The sequence below is a fragment of the Canis lupus genome, chromosome 5 (assembly GCF_011100685.1).
Source record: "Canis lupus familiaris isolate Mischka breed German Shepherd chromosome 5, alternate assembly UU_Cfam_GSD_1.0, whole genome shotgun sequence".
Classification (NCBI taxonomy): Eukaryota; Metazoa; Chordata; class Mammalia; order Carnivora; family Canidae; genus Canis; species Canis lupus.
Window position 1 is genome coordinate 76,619,945 of NC_049226.1, and position 14,868 is coordinate 76,634,812.

Below are 14,868 nucleotides of genomic sequence, written 5' to 3' on the forward strand. Positions count from 1 at the left end.
TTTATTCTTTTGCATGAGGATATCCAGTTTTTCTAATACCATTTGTTGGAAATTCTGTCCTTTCCCCATTGAATGGTCTTGCCATCTTTGTTTAAAGTCATTTGATCATATATGCTAAAGTTTATTTCTGGGCTCTTTACTCTGTTCCATTGGTCTATGTGTCTTTATGCTAGCACCACAGTTTTAACTATTGTAGCTTTGTAATTAGTTTTGAAATCAATAAATGTAAGAGAGCTCAAACTTTGTTCAAGATTGTTTTGGGGCGGCCCTGGTGGCTCAGCGGTTTAGCGCCACCTTTGGTCCAAGGCGTGATCCTGGAGACCTGGGGATCAAGTCCCGCGTCGGGCTCCCTGCCTGGAGCCTGCTTCTCCCTCTGCCTGTGTCTCTGCCTCTCTCTCTCTCTCTCTGTCTCTCTCTGTCTCTATGAATAAATAAATGAAAATTTTTAAAAAAGATTGTTTTGACTATTCAGGGTCCCTTGAGATTCTATATGAATTTTTGGATGGATTTTTCAAAAAGCATTACTTAGATTTTAATAGGGATTGCATTTAATTGTAAATCTTTTTGGTGGTATTGGCAATATTGTCTTCCAACCCATGTACATGGGATATCTTCCCACTTATCTGTGTCTTTACTTTCTTTCCAGAATGTTTCGTGGTTTTCAATGTACAAGTCTTTCTCCTCTTTGGTTAAATTTATTCCTATGTGTTTTTTTGATGTTATTGTAAATGAAATTGTTTACTTAGTTTCCTTTTAAAATCATTCATTCCCCTGAGTTTTTGACCTCAAGCTTGACCACACCTAGCCTGGAGCAATTGTCAGTTACAATTGCTATGTTCCTCTGGATGCTGGCTCCAGCGATGGTTTTCTTCTGGGTTTTAGCATCCAGTAAGCTGTGATTCTCCGTATTTGCTTGTCTCTCCAATTTTTGGCAAGAGTTTGCCCTATGACTTGAGTTCTCTTCTGGATCTAAGAAGAGTTAATTTATAGTTAGTTCATCTTTTCTTGTGAGGATGGGAGTGATGAGAGTGATGGTTTCTTTTTATTGTTATTGTTTTGTTTTATTTTGTTTTTTTTTTTTTTGGATTTAACAGTTTATTATGATTTATAAGTATCATTTTAAAAACATCAGTCCATTAAACCATGTAGAAATAAGTATGCAAAAAGTCTGCAAAATAAAACATACTTTAAACATGTTTAAGTAGAGGGATTATCTGAAATTCCAGATTTTTCAGTCACTTGGTTATTATGCTATGGCAGCCAAGTAATCCTTAACTTCAGTTGGAGTGAGCCTTCTGAATCCAGCTTCATTGCAGATTCCAACCTCTATGTTGTCTTCTGTCATTTGCCCTTCAAAGCTTTCCTTTAGGGTTAATATGGCTGTATGAATGGCATCTTCAAGTTCCAGGTCTTCATTATATCTTTTCTCAAGGAAAGTCTTCCCATTCACATAGTTCTTTCCCATTGCTGTGGCTTTCCAGGCAAAGTAAGCTCCAGATGGATCTGACTGAAATAAGTAAGGTCGCCCCTCATTCCAACCACAAATTAGTAGGGAAACTCCAAATGGATGAACACCACCTGATTGAGTGTATTCTTGCATCACTGAAGCTACTCTCTGTACCAGCTGAGCTGTGGAAATGGGTTCTTGGTAAACAAGATAGTATTGCTGAGCAAGTTTTTGAGCTCTGTGCACAAGCACTCTGTAATCTGGGCCCATGTCACTATACACCAGGCCTGTGTGCTTGGTTAATTGGTTCTACTTTGTGGACACCTCACTCATCATACAGAATAGATTTCTGTTTCTTCTCAGTTGCTAATACCACACCATTTGCAGCTTTAATTCCCACTGAAGGGGCTCCTCCAGCTACAGCAGCCAAAGCATATTCAGTCTGGACAAGTTTACCAGATGGGCTGAATGTAGTCAGCGAAAAGCTGTAACCGCGCTCCGCCATCTTTACCTGGAGTCGGGAGTGATGGTTTCAAAGCACTTTATATATTGGCCCAGAAGCCAGAAGTTTTCTAGGCTCTCTTACACTTTTCTAGTTCTAGCCCTGCAATCACTCACTTCTCCAAGGAATTTTCTTTCCTTTTAGTGGAGAATGATATTTAGAAGCCAAGATTCAGGTGCTAGGTGTGCTCATTGCTTCTGAAGTTATTGCTTCAGCAGGCAAAGCAAGAAAAGTGTATGTGTGTGTGTTTGTATTTACATAAATACATTCGTATGTACATATACATATCCATATGTGTGTGTATATACACATAGACATCTAATCATATCTGTATATATAGACACACATGTTAAAAAGTGATTTTTTTTCATATCAATGCCTCTGATACCACAGGATTCATTCTAGCTTTCTCCTTTTCCACGTTTATAATTTCCTTCTGTCACATAATAGGATATTAGGAAAACGTGGTTCCTATTATCAAGTTATTTATTTATTTGCTGAATCTGTAATAGACTTAAAATAATTTTAGAATGCTAAGCTATGCCATTGTGAGAAAACAAACCTCCTGGGATTCAGTATTTGTTTACAGCTCTTTTTGTCATTAGACTGAGTATATATAGTCAGAATACTGTTTTCATGAACCTTTTTTTTTAAGATTTATTTATTTATTTATTTATTTATTTATTTATTTATTTATTTATTTATGAGAGAGAGAGAGGCAGAGACACAGGAGGAGGGGGAAGCAGGCTCCATGCCGGGAGCCCGATGTGGGACTCGATCCCGGGACTCCAGGATCGTGCCCTGGGCCAAAGGCAGGCGCTAAACCGCTGAAACACCCAGGGATCCCCTTCATGAACCTTTAAAGTTATCTCCCTCCTCTTTACTTCTCTATTCTTCATGATTATGCTCATTTGAAATATAGTTAGGTTAATTTTCTTTCCTTCCCCTTCCCTTTCTCTCCTCTCTTTCGTCTTCCCTTCCCTTTTGGGAGAGAGGGAGCAGGGGCAGAAGGAGAGGGAGAGAGAATTTTAAACAGGCTTCACACTCAGCACAGAGCCTGATGCAGAGTTCCATCCATCTCATGACCCTGAGATCACAACCTGAGCCAAAATCAAGGGTGGGGCACCTAACAGACTGAACCACCCAGGCACTCTTTATTTTTTTTTTTTCTTCTTTTAATTGCATTTTTGCCATCCTTCAGTCTTACTTTAAAAACTTTGAGTCCGTAAAAATAACATGGTTTTAGGGGCACTTGGATGGCTCAGTTGGTTAAGCATCTGCCTTTTGGCAGATCAGGTCATGATCTCAGGGTTCTGGAATTGAGCCCCACATCTCATGCTCCCTGCTCAGTGGGGAGTCTACTTCTCCCTCTCCCTCTGCCCTTCCCCCTGCTCATGTTCTCTCTCCCTCCCTTTTTATCAAATAAATTTTTAAAAAATCTTAAAAAAAAACATTCTGAATTGCCTTCCTGCTATGCCTTTTATCCCATTCCCATCCCTCCATTCATTGCTGCACATTCTCTGGGTAGCCAGTCTGTTTATAATTTATACTTTGTTTATGTACAAGTGAGCAGATACTGTGTATTTTCTTGTTTTTCCTTCATTCTTACCCAAAAGTTAGCATAGTTGATCTCTTTTGCACTTTGCATTTTTTCTTTTTTCTTTTTTTTTTTTGCACTTTGCATTTTTTCATTTAACATTATATCTTGGAAATCACTTTAAATCAATTCATAGAGATCTTCCATTGTTTATTCAGCCACTTTCCTATACATGAGTATAAAAGTTATTTCCCATATTTCACAGTTAGGAACAATTCTACCCTGAAATGCCCTGTATTTAATGTATTTTTATATTGTTGGAGGTACTGTTTCTAGAAGTGCCATTTTGTTGGCTTTTGTTACTGCAGCATCAGAATATAAGTTCCAAAGCAAATTAAAATTTTTTGAAGTTTTGTACAATTTATTGTTCACAAGCAGTTAATTTTTCAAAAACCTATTAATAGATGACTCCCAAGTACTGCTACTGGGTGATGTAAACTGGCTGAAAAATCTCACTATCTGAATTGCTTTAGAAGCTAAACACGCAGAAAATTTGAACCAGGAAGACTCTCCTATCTCAGGAAGTTATGTTCAAGTTCATTAACTCACTTTAAGTCACAAAACATTATATACTATTTCATAATTATTTTTCTTAATTAGTTCTTAGTTGTAATTTTTGGGGAAAGATTGTCATGTATATCTCTGCAAGTAATATGAAGTACATATTACAAGTACATACTTGTTAGAAAAAAATCTAGACATATATTAACAAGACTTAAAGTTTTAAAAATCGGTGCTTGATTTAAAAAACAAAACCATCACAGCATTTATTGTTAATATGGCTTTGTTTCTCAAGGACTTTTCTGTGTTGAACTGTTGCTTTTCTTTTACCCAACTCTTAGATCTCCTGTTATTCAGATAGGCCTAGAAAAGCCTCACTGGGATTTTTTTTATCTGTACTAAGAGCAATGTTTTCAATTTAGTTCTTTGATTTAGCATCTTTAGTAGCCTTTCATTTAGGTCTGTGTTTTTAAAAAATAGTGCAGCATTAGCTTCAGCTATTTTGGAAGTGTTATGCTAATACCTTTACATAAAGATCTCTTGAGTTTTTAAAATAGTTCGTGCATTTAATTTCTCAAATCATGGTTATGTTGTTAGTACTCAACTAATACTGGGGCAGCCTTGAACCCTCTGATTCAGGATCCCATTGCATTTATGGGGATTATTAAGAGCTAACTCTTAACATAGAACTTTCAGGACCAGAATACATTTACCTATTTTTAACTAGTTAAATATTACTTAAATGCCTTGTAAGATGAAAAATTGTTTCAAAGGTCTTTTCTTAAATCTTATTCTAACTGGAGGACTCAAGATAATCTATGTAAATGGTATTTGGGAAGAATTTAAGAAAACAAAACCAAACTGTTATCTCTAGACTAGGTAATTTTTTGTACTGAACCATAACACAGCAGAATAGGAATACAAGTTCAGAAAATGCTCACATATTCGCATAGACACCATACGTCCTGGCAGGCATATGATTATTGGAGTAATACATACATAGTTTTATTTTTTTTTTTTTAATTTTTATTTATTTATTTATGATAGTCACAGAGAGAGAGAGAGAGAGAGGCAGAGACACAGGCAGAGGGAGAAGCAGGCTCCATGCACCGGGAGCCCGATGTGGGATTCGATCCCGGGTCTCCGGGATCGCGCCCTGGGCCAAAGGCAGGCGCCAAACCGCTGCGCCACCCAGGGATCCCCATACATAGTTTTAATACATGGTTGTAGAAGTCAGAGTGCTACCAGGTTTATAATAGAAAATGGTAATCTATTTTAGCACTTCCCACTTTTAGCTCTTTTAGCTCTTTATTCTTGCATTTATTTAATTTTTAAGTAGAATACTTATGCTGTCTTTTGGTTTTGTAAAAATATTACACATTATTGATTTCTTACAAATGATTTACATTTAGTCTTTATAAAACACACTTCACAGTATTTACTCTGAAATTGAACTTCATAGAGCAAGAAATCCTACAAAGCTAAAGCAACATCTTTTGTATTAGTGCTGCCCAGTTTGTACTTGATTATAAAAGGAAAAATAAATTCATTGGTGAGTTTTATATAAATGATGTAGACTCTGCTGCACCAGAGACAGTATTCAGACAAGTCTGTAGCTGTAGCATATGGCATTAATTGGCTGACTTCTGCAGAAAGCTTTTACCTACTTTAATGAGATCAATTTTGGTCCATTTCCTTTTTGTCTCTGATTCATCAATCATGAATCATCAACATACTCATATAAGTAAACAGTTTTTTTAAAGAGAGATCAAACTCGTTGCTACTTAGATCTGATTGGTTAAAAAAACAAAAGCAAACAAAAAAACCAACCTAAAAGTTGTGTTTTATTCATTCTTTCTGTTTTAACAGAGAACAGGGAACAAATCTAAGTTCTTGCTATAAGAATGTTTTGGTGTGAAGTCAGAATACTTAAGAGTATGACATGTGATACCCTTAGTTTGGTATTTTACAATTTTCATCATTGTATTTGAGATTCTTATTACAGATTACAGTGTATGAGCTGTGTTTATTTTGCACTGCTGGACAAGTAAACTTAACTTTGCAAACAAAGGTCTTTGTTAGAAAACATTTCTAGAGGGACACCTGGGTGGCTGAGCGTCTGCCTTCCACCCAGGGCGTGATCCTGGAGTCCCGGGATCCAGTCCCGCATCCGGCTCCCTGCATAGGGCCTGCTTCTCTGTCTGCCTATGTCTCTGCCTCTCTCTCTGTGTCTCTCATGAATAAATAAATAAAATTTTAAAGAAAAAAAAAACGTTTCTAGAGTCTACCTTTGGGGATTTCCTTTGTGATTCAAACAACTTATCAGAATAGGTTTACTTAAAATTTGTGTGAATGGTAGTTTTTAAATTGGGAAATACTTTCATCTACATAGAAACAGCTATGGGTATAGTTTGACAGATTTTTCTGAATTGGTATTCAATTTTAAAATTTCTTTTAATAACTCTTGAAAACATCATTTATATAAAACTCACCAGTGAATATATTCTTCCTTTTATAAGCAAATACATATTGGGCAGCCCTAATACAAAAGTTGTTGTGTTAGCCTTGGCATTTTCCTGATTTTAGAGATTAATTTCTCTTTTTTGATGTTTATCAGAGCCTGTATGTATAGGCTTTGCTCTTTGCAAAGTGAATAGGATAATCCTCTGAAAGTTATTTTTTGTGCATTTTTATTGAAGCCCAGGGTTGTGGAGGGTTGGGTCCTATGTATAGAGTATGATAGAAGTCATTAGAAAAAATGATTTGACCTCAATAAGATCTCAGTGTCTATTTTCCTGAATTAGACTTGGTTTCTCCGAGAAGTAAAAATACGAAATAGTTCTTCAGCCACTCATTTAGGTTCCTATGCATAAATAAACAGAAACTTGTCAAAGATTAGATTTTTTTAAAAAAGATTTTATTTATTCATGAGAGACACAGAGAGGGGGAGGGGCAGAGAGAGGCAGAGACATAGGCAGAGGGAGAAGCAGGCTCCTTGCAGGGAGCCTGATTAGGGACTCGATCCCAAGGACCCCAGGATTATGCCCTGAGCCAAAGGCAGATGCTCAACCACTGAGCCATCCAGGCATCCCCAAAATTATATTTTTAAATGAAGAGAATAAAAAGTAAAATTTTTCTTCCCTAAGCTTAATTGATATTTTTGGCTTAGTTCTTGTTAAAACATTTTGGAAACCTGTTAAATTAAAATCTGGAGTAGATCTGTTCTCATTTCCTCAGCATCCCTGTTTTATGAAGCACCCATTTATGCCCATTTATATCTTAGACTAGAAATTAGCAATCTATAGCCCATGGGCCAAACCCAGCTCACCAGCTCACAGCCTGTTTTTTTTTATGTTTTTGGAGGGAAGAATAGTTTTTACATTTTATATTAACTAATTAAATTAATTAAGATTTTATTTATTTTTTCATGAGAGACACAGAGAGAGAGAGAGAGAGAGAGAGAGGCAGAGACACAGGCAGAGGAGAAGCAGGCTCCATGCAGAGAGCCTGACGTGGGACTCGATCCGGGGTCTCCAGGATCACGCCCTGGGCTGCAGGCGGCGCTGAACCGCTGCGCCACCGGGGCTGCCCGGCTGAGAGTTTTAATACAGTAGACAGCTTCTGGCAAAAATCCCATGGTTACCTGGTTATAATGCTTTGTTATTTATCATATTTTATTGACTGTAAAGTGTACTTTTTATTTTTCACCTTAACATCTTGAAATCAGGATCCATCTTAAATTCCATGACATAGTTATGATTGGCAGAGTTTTTTCCTCCAGTGATAGATGAAATAATGGTGCATCTTAAAATCAATACGGTATGGCTTTTGTATATTCTACTCATTGATAATATCTCTTAAGTGCTTCGTTTTCTTATTCCTTATGTTAATTCCACCCCTTCTTAATTTGCTGTTAGGCCATAATTCATTATTTTGGAAATCTTTCATCATTTAAGGGTTTGCTTTGAGAGTTATTTTAATTCTGAGATTGGTGTATTGATTTAGATCAAAGCACCATCAACCATATCTAGTCAACAGAACAATTTAGGAAAATGAACAGTTAACATAGAGTGTTTTGAATAGCATACTATTCTGATCTGTTACTGGTTGCAGATGGCCTGGGGCTGGTCTTTAATATTAGCTACTATTTTGCTAAAGAGACTGTAGAAGAACATTAACTAGAAAACCTTTTTAGCTTTAGCCTTAGCTAAGACTTTCTTGAATGCTTGTAACTGGGAACACCTTATAGTAATATCTGTTGATGGAAAATTGGCAGCGGCGTGGTCTTAGAGTCCTAGGATCGAGTCCCACATCGGGCTCCCTGCAAGGAGCCTGCTTCTCCCTCTGCCTCTGTCTCTACCTCTCTGTGTTTGTCTCTCATGAATAAATAACTAAAATCTTAAAAAAAGAAATTAACACAGTAATTGTTTTAAGACCTTAAGTATCTCCTAATGTGAGCCCCTTTGTATTAACAGAGAGAGTATGTTTTTAAAATCTTATTTCAGAAGAAAAATCAGAAGTCAATAATTCAAAAAAAAGGCAATCCAAATAGCAGTGGAAAGGAAGTTGGAATTAATGCCAACTTTAAATATACAGGCATTACATTTTTTAATTTAAGTTAGTGATTCAAGCTGTAGTTGCAACCTGGGGTGATTTTAAACTATCAGTACCTGGATATCTCAGGTAAATTAAATCAGAATGTCTGGGAGTGGTTGCTGACATTGAAATTTTTTAGTTATTGTATTACAAAAGCAGCTGGTAGTAAATTTTTTTCATTCTATTACTGTATTACAACAGCATTATTTTTATAGATTTACCCATGTACTTAGCCCCTTCTTTACTCCTCATGCCTTCTTGCATCTTTGATCTTCCATCTGGGACCACTTTCGCTCTGCCTACAGTACATTCTTCAGTACATCCTTCCTTTAGTGAGGGTCTTCTGGTGGCCAGCTGTCAGGTTTTGTCTGTCTGGAAAGGTCTTTATTCTACCCTGTTCTTAAAAGATATTTTTGTTAGGTCTAGGTATCAATTATCTATTTCTGGGTAACAGACCATCCCAAAGTCAGTGACTGAAAAACAACAACTGGTTCCCCATGTATCTGTAGGTTAGCAGTTTGGGCAGGGCTCAGTGAGATGGCTTGTCTCTGGTCTACATCGTATCAGCTCAGCTTATTCATCTGTAGTCACTTGTCAGGTCAGCTGGGGGCTGGGCAGTCATATGTCTGCTGTTCTGCTATAGAAATGGCAAGTTCCAATGCACAAGCATTTTTCAAGCTCATATTTGCTGATGTCAGAGCAAAGGAGAGCAAGACCAGTGGCCAAGATTCCAAAGAGTAGAGGAATTAAGACTCCATTTCTCAATGGGAAGGGTGGCGATGTCATATTTAAAGGAGTGTGGAGTGTGTGTAAAGAAATGGGAGAGATTTATGGCTTAAAAAAATCTATTACAGTATATAGAATTTTAGGTTGGAATATTTTTTCTTTTTAGCACACTTTCTTCTTTCCACTGTCTTTTGACTTTCACTGTTGTGCTATTGAGCAGTCAGTTCCTGTGGCTTCTTTTCAGATATTCTTTGTGTTTTCTCATTCATTATAATTTGTCTAGGTGTGAATTTCCTTTTATTTGGCTTTATTGAATTTCTTTTGATTTAGTGTCTTTCATCCATTCTGGAAAATTCTTAGCCATTATCTGCCTCTGTCCCACTCTTTCTGTTCTTCTTTTAGAACTTCACTTAACAGAAAACTTCTTTTTCTTGCTGTTTTCCTATGTTTATTTATTTCTGTGAGGGTTTTATTATATACAGAGTGGGGAGAGGGCTCAGTCTTTGGCAGCTGCTTTCCTCTTGGCAGCCAGGACTTCACTCAGTTCCTGTTTGCTTTCTCTTGGCATGGATGTGTGTCCACTTTTCTTGATGATCTTGAGGGCATACTTGTCCTTGGAGATTCGAACAGCTCTAAGGTAGTCTCCTTGTATGAGCAAAGCCACATAACTCTCCGATCATGTCCCTTAGGAATTTGGTGTGCATGGTGAGGTGTCCACGGTGGTGGCTGTGCCTCAGCTGGCTCATGTTTTGGGTTGTGTGGCCCTTCTTGAGGCCTGTGGCCATGGATCATCACAGAACTATGGTGGCTGTTCTTCAACCGCTGCTGCGGTGTAAGGCTCTGCATTAATTAATTTCCACTTCTTGCTACATTCTGAATAATTTGTTTGACTTACCTTCTAGTTTACGAATTTGTTCTTCTATTATATCCAGCTGCTTAACTCTACTTTTTTTTTTTTTTTTTTTTTTTAAAGAATTTGAGAGAGAGCACAAGTTAGGGGAGAGGGTACAGAGAGAGGGACAAGCAGACTCCCTACTGAGGAGGGCTTGATCCCAGGACCTCGAGACCATGGCCTGAGCTAAAGGCAGTTGCTTAGCTGACTGAGCCACCTAGGCATCCCTCTTTGCTACTCTTTTTAAAACTAATTACTGGGACACCTGGGTTGCTCAGCAGTTGAGCATCTGTCTGCCTTTGGCTCAGGGCATGATCCTGGGATCATGTCCCACATTGGGCTTCCTACATGAAACCTGCTTCTCTCTCTGCCTATGTCTCTATCCCTTCCTCTGTGTCTTTCATTAATAAACAAATAAAATCTTTTTTTTTTTTAATTTTTATTTATTTATGATAGTCACACACACAGAGAGAGAGAGAGAGGCAGAGACACAGGCAGAGGGAGAAGCAGGCTCCATACACCGGGGGCCCGACGTGGGACTCGATCCCGGGTCTCCAGGACCGCGCCCTGGGCCAAAGGCAGGCGCCAAACCACTGCGCCACCCAGGGATCCCAATAAACAAATAAAATCTTAAAAAAAAAAAAAACAACTGGGGATCCCTGGGTGGCGCAGCGGTTTGGCACCTGCCTTTGGCCCAGGGCGCGATCCTGGGGACTCGGGATCGAATCCCACGTCGGGCTCCCGGTGCATGGAGCCTGCTTCTCCCTCTGCCTGTGTCTCAGCCTCTCTCCTCTCTCTGTGTGACTATCATAAATAAATAAAAATTAAAAAAAAAAAAACAACTAAATTACTGTAGTTCATCATTTTTTCCCTTTTTTATTAAAATATAATTTACATGCAGTAAAATTCACTTTCATGTGTGCGTGTGCATGCAGTCTTGTGTTTTAATGCATGCATAGATTCATTGTCTATATATCTATGTGTTTGCCAATATCACACTTTTTTTTAAAGATTTTATTTATTGAGAGAGCACACATATGTGAATGGGGGAGGGGCAGAGGAAGAGGAAGAGAGAATCTCAAGCAGACTTCATGTGGAGTGCAGAGCCCAATGCAGGGCTCCATCTCAAAACACTGAGATCATGACCAGAGCTGAAATCAAGAGTCAGATGCTGGGGATCCCTGGGTGGCTTGTGGTTTGGCACCTGCCTTTGGCCCAGGGTGCAATCCTGGAGACCAGGGATTAAGTCCCGTGTCGGACTCCTTGCATGGAGCCTGCTTCTCCCTCTGCCTGTGTCTCTGCCCCTCTCTCTCTCATGAATAAATAAAATCTTAAAAAAAAAAAAAAGCAGCACAAGTAATGATAAACTGGAATCTGTTAGAGATGTATTTGAAATCTGAGATCAGGGACACCTGGGTAGCTCAGTGGTTGAGTGTGTCTGCCTTTGGCTCAGGTCGTGATCCTAGGGTCCTGGGATTGAATCCTGCATTGGGCTCCCCCAGCAAGGAGGAGCCCAGTGCAATCCTGCTTCTCCTTCTGCCTGTCTCTGCCTCTCTCTCTGCGTGTCTCTCTCATGAATAAGTAAATAAAATCTTTAAGAAAAAAATCTGAGATCAGTATTTACAAGATGGATGTGTTCTGGGTTTGTCATTGACAGCTGATAAATAGCTAGCTATTTATACTTTAGCTGATAAATAGCTAGCTATGTATACTTTCAAACCTAGGAAAATATAGAATAACTATTTGGGTGTACTGTGTTAAAAGAATATTAAGATTTCTAGTAAAGTTTTCTGCTTTTACCATATTCTGCCCTAAATTCTTCATAAAGTAATATAAAAATAGTAAATAATCATTTACTTAATATTTTTCCTAGTATTCTGAAGGTTAAGTATAGCAATTAGGATTGTTCTGTTATCTCTGTCAAATAGTTCTGGTAACTGAAATTTTTAAAGATATGTTTGTCTTTCTGTTCTCATTCAACATGTCTTATTTTGTAGTATGTTTATTTTTACTGTATGTCACTCATTGTCTTTTGGGAAATTATTTGTAGGAATGATTTGGTGCCTAAGATAAAAGTGCTGTTTTTCAGAAAAGGATTTTTATTTGCTTCTGTCAGGCAGTTCTGACCCCTGCCAGTCCAGGACCACCTTAAGTCATTTTCATAGTCTTGAGGTTTTCTGAAATGGCCAGACAATGCAAATCTGTGGAAGGGATGGTTTACTTGTAGTTTTTCCTAAAAGTGTAGCCTTTTGAGATTCCAACTTAAAGGAGGAACATCTCTTATTAGACTTTCCACCTTGGGCAGATCTTTGTTTCTGCCCACATAGCCCTTCAAAAAAGGAGGCCCCATTTTGATCAGTTTAGCAAGACTCTTCAAGGCAAAAATAGATTTTGAGTTCTCCTGTTTTTGGGTATCCCCCTTTCAGCAATGGCTTGACAATATCTATAATATTGTTATTATCTGTTAGTTGCTTTTAAGATTTTTTAATCTTTCACCATTTTTAGTTGATTATAATTTGAGGGTCATTCCAAATAATCCAAACCACCATTACAAGAAATGGATTACCATGTCTTTTTTTTTTTTTTTTTTTTTAAAGCTTCCCTATTAGTTTACATGTATACTAGGTTTAGGATACTATTGATTAAGCAAATAGAAGATATTTGTAGAACTATAAGAATTAAATAGGTGGGGGGTCACATTTTAGGAGCGAGAGTCCAAGAGTCCTTAAAACCATTGAGTGAATACCATTTACCTCATCGTAGATGGAACTGGGGGTTTATTATGCTGAGTGAAATGTTAATCAGAGAAAGACAATTATATGATTTCATTCATATGTGGAATATAAGAAATAGTGAAGGGGACCATAAGGAAGGAGGGGAAACAATGGGGAAAAATCAGAGAGGAAGACAAATCATGAGAGACTCTTAATTTTGGGAAACAAACTGAGGGTTGCTGAAGGCGGGAGGTGAGTGGCAGGATGGGATACCTGAGTGATGGGCGTTAAAGAGGGCATGTGATGTGATGAGCATTGAGTGTAATACTAAATGATGGCAAATTGAATTTAAATTTTAAAAGTTAAAAAATCATTTGGTATAATGTTCATTTCAGTTTATTTTATTTATTTTTTTTAAAGATTTTATTTATTCATGAGAGACACAGAGGAGAGGCAGAGAGACACAGGCAGAGGGAGAAACAGGCTCAAGGCAGGGAGCCCCATGCGGGAATCGATCCCAGGTCTCCAGGATCACGCCCCAGGCCAAAGGCAGGCGCCAAACCGCTCAGCCACGCAGGGATCCCTCATTTCAGTTTAAACACGCACATCAGACAAAAACTTGATTTTCTTCAGTTAATAAAAGGATGAAACCAAATATTTTTGTTATCTTTGGGGCTTTTGAGTTGGACAAATATATTTGTGGTTGTGCTTACCAGTATGGAAAATTGAGGCTTGGTATGAAAAAAAAAATATTACCAAAACCCTTATTAATGGCTGCTATAGTGCCTGGATGACAGAATATGACCCACCCCATACTCATGAGTTGTGACATGCCTAGTGGAAATGTAAGGTTCAACTTTTTTTTAAAAAAAGATCTATTTAAGAGAGAGAGTGCACGTGTGCATGTACACACAGTAGGGGGGGAGGGGCAGAGGCAAAGGGAGAAAGAATCTTAGGCAGACTCCATGCAGAGGACAGAGTCCACATGAGGCTTAATCTAATGACCCTAAGATCACGACCTGAACCAAAACTGAGAGTCAGACGCTTAACTGTGCCACCAAGGCACCCCTAAGGTTCGACTCATATTAACCTTATTTTGAAGGAAGCTTACTCTAGTAATTTTTTATTTTATTTATCTATATTTATTTTAGAGTTCAAGGTTGTTTTTTGTTTGTTTTTTACAATGAGCTATTTTTCTAAATTACCTTATATGTAGCAAAGCAATTGTAATTTGACATTCTCCAGTCTAAATTGACAGGTGAGATGTGAAAGGATGTCTAGATATCTAATTATTTTGTTTCCTAAAGACTTTTTCCCTTCCACTAAAAACAAACAGGTCTTTCATACCCAGTTATTTTCTGTTACATTTACACACTGGTATAGCCAGGGAAATGACAAGTTTTTTCTAAACACTTAACAAGGAGCTTTGCTTGCTACTCCTCTTTAAGAATGTGGTTTATGGGTGCTTGGGTGGCTCAGTGGTTGAGCATCTGCCTTTGGCTCAGGTCATGATCCTGGGGTCCTGGGATTGAGTCCCACATCAGCCTCCCTATAGGGAGTCTGCTTCTCCCTCTGCCTGTGTCTCTGCCTCTCTCTGTGTATCTCTCGTGAATAAATAAATAAAATCTTTAAAAAAATAGAATGTGGTTTATTATGTTGCTCTTGACTATACAAGCTAGGAATTAAGGTATTTAAGTATTATAGGAAGGTCATATATTTTAGTAATTTATAGTAGGCTGTTGCTATGATTCTTGGCTTTGGTAGTCTCAAATTAGATGTCTTTTCTTGAGCAGCAAAATAAATGGTTTAGAGCAGTGCGTCAGAGACATGGCAGAAAGTAGATCAAATTGGTGTGGTGAATAGAAGCTTAAGAGCAGGAATTTATGTTCACAG

The 14,868-nt window shown here is 38.0% G+C and overlaps 1 protein-coding gene and 2 pseudogenes across 1 annotated transcript in view; 1 reads left to right on the forward strand and 2 right to left on the reverse strand.

Moving 5' to 3' along the window:
* GLG1 (golgi glycoprotein 1) overlaps positions 1-14,868 on the forward strand; it is a 147,939-nt gene that overhangs the window by 24,686 nt on the left and 108,385 nt on the right. The gene's annotated exons all lie outside the window — the stretch shown is intronic.
* On the reverse strand, positions 1,082-1,958 carry LOC119871950 (annotated as a pseudogene).
* Positions 9,866-10,154, reverse strand: LOC119874964 (annotated as a pseudogene).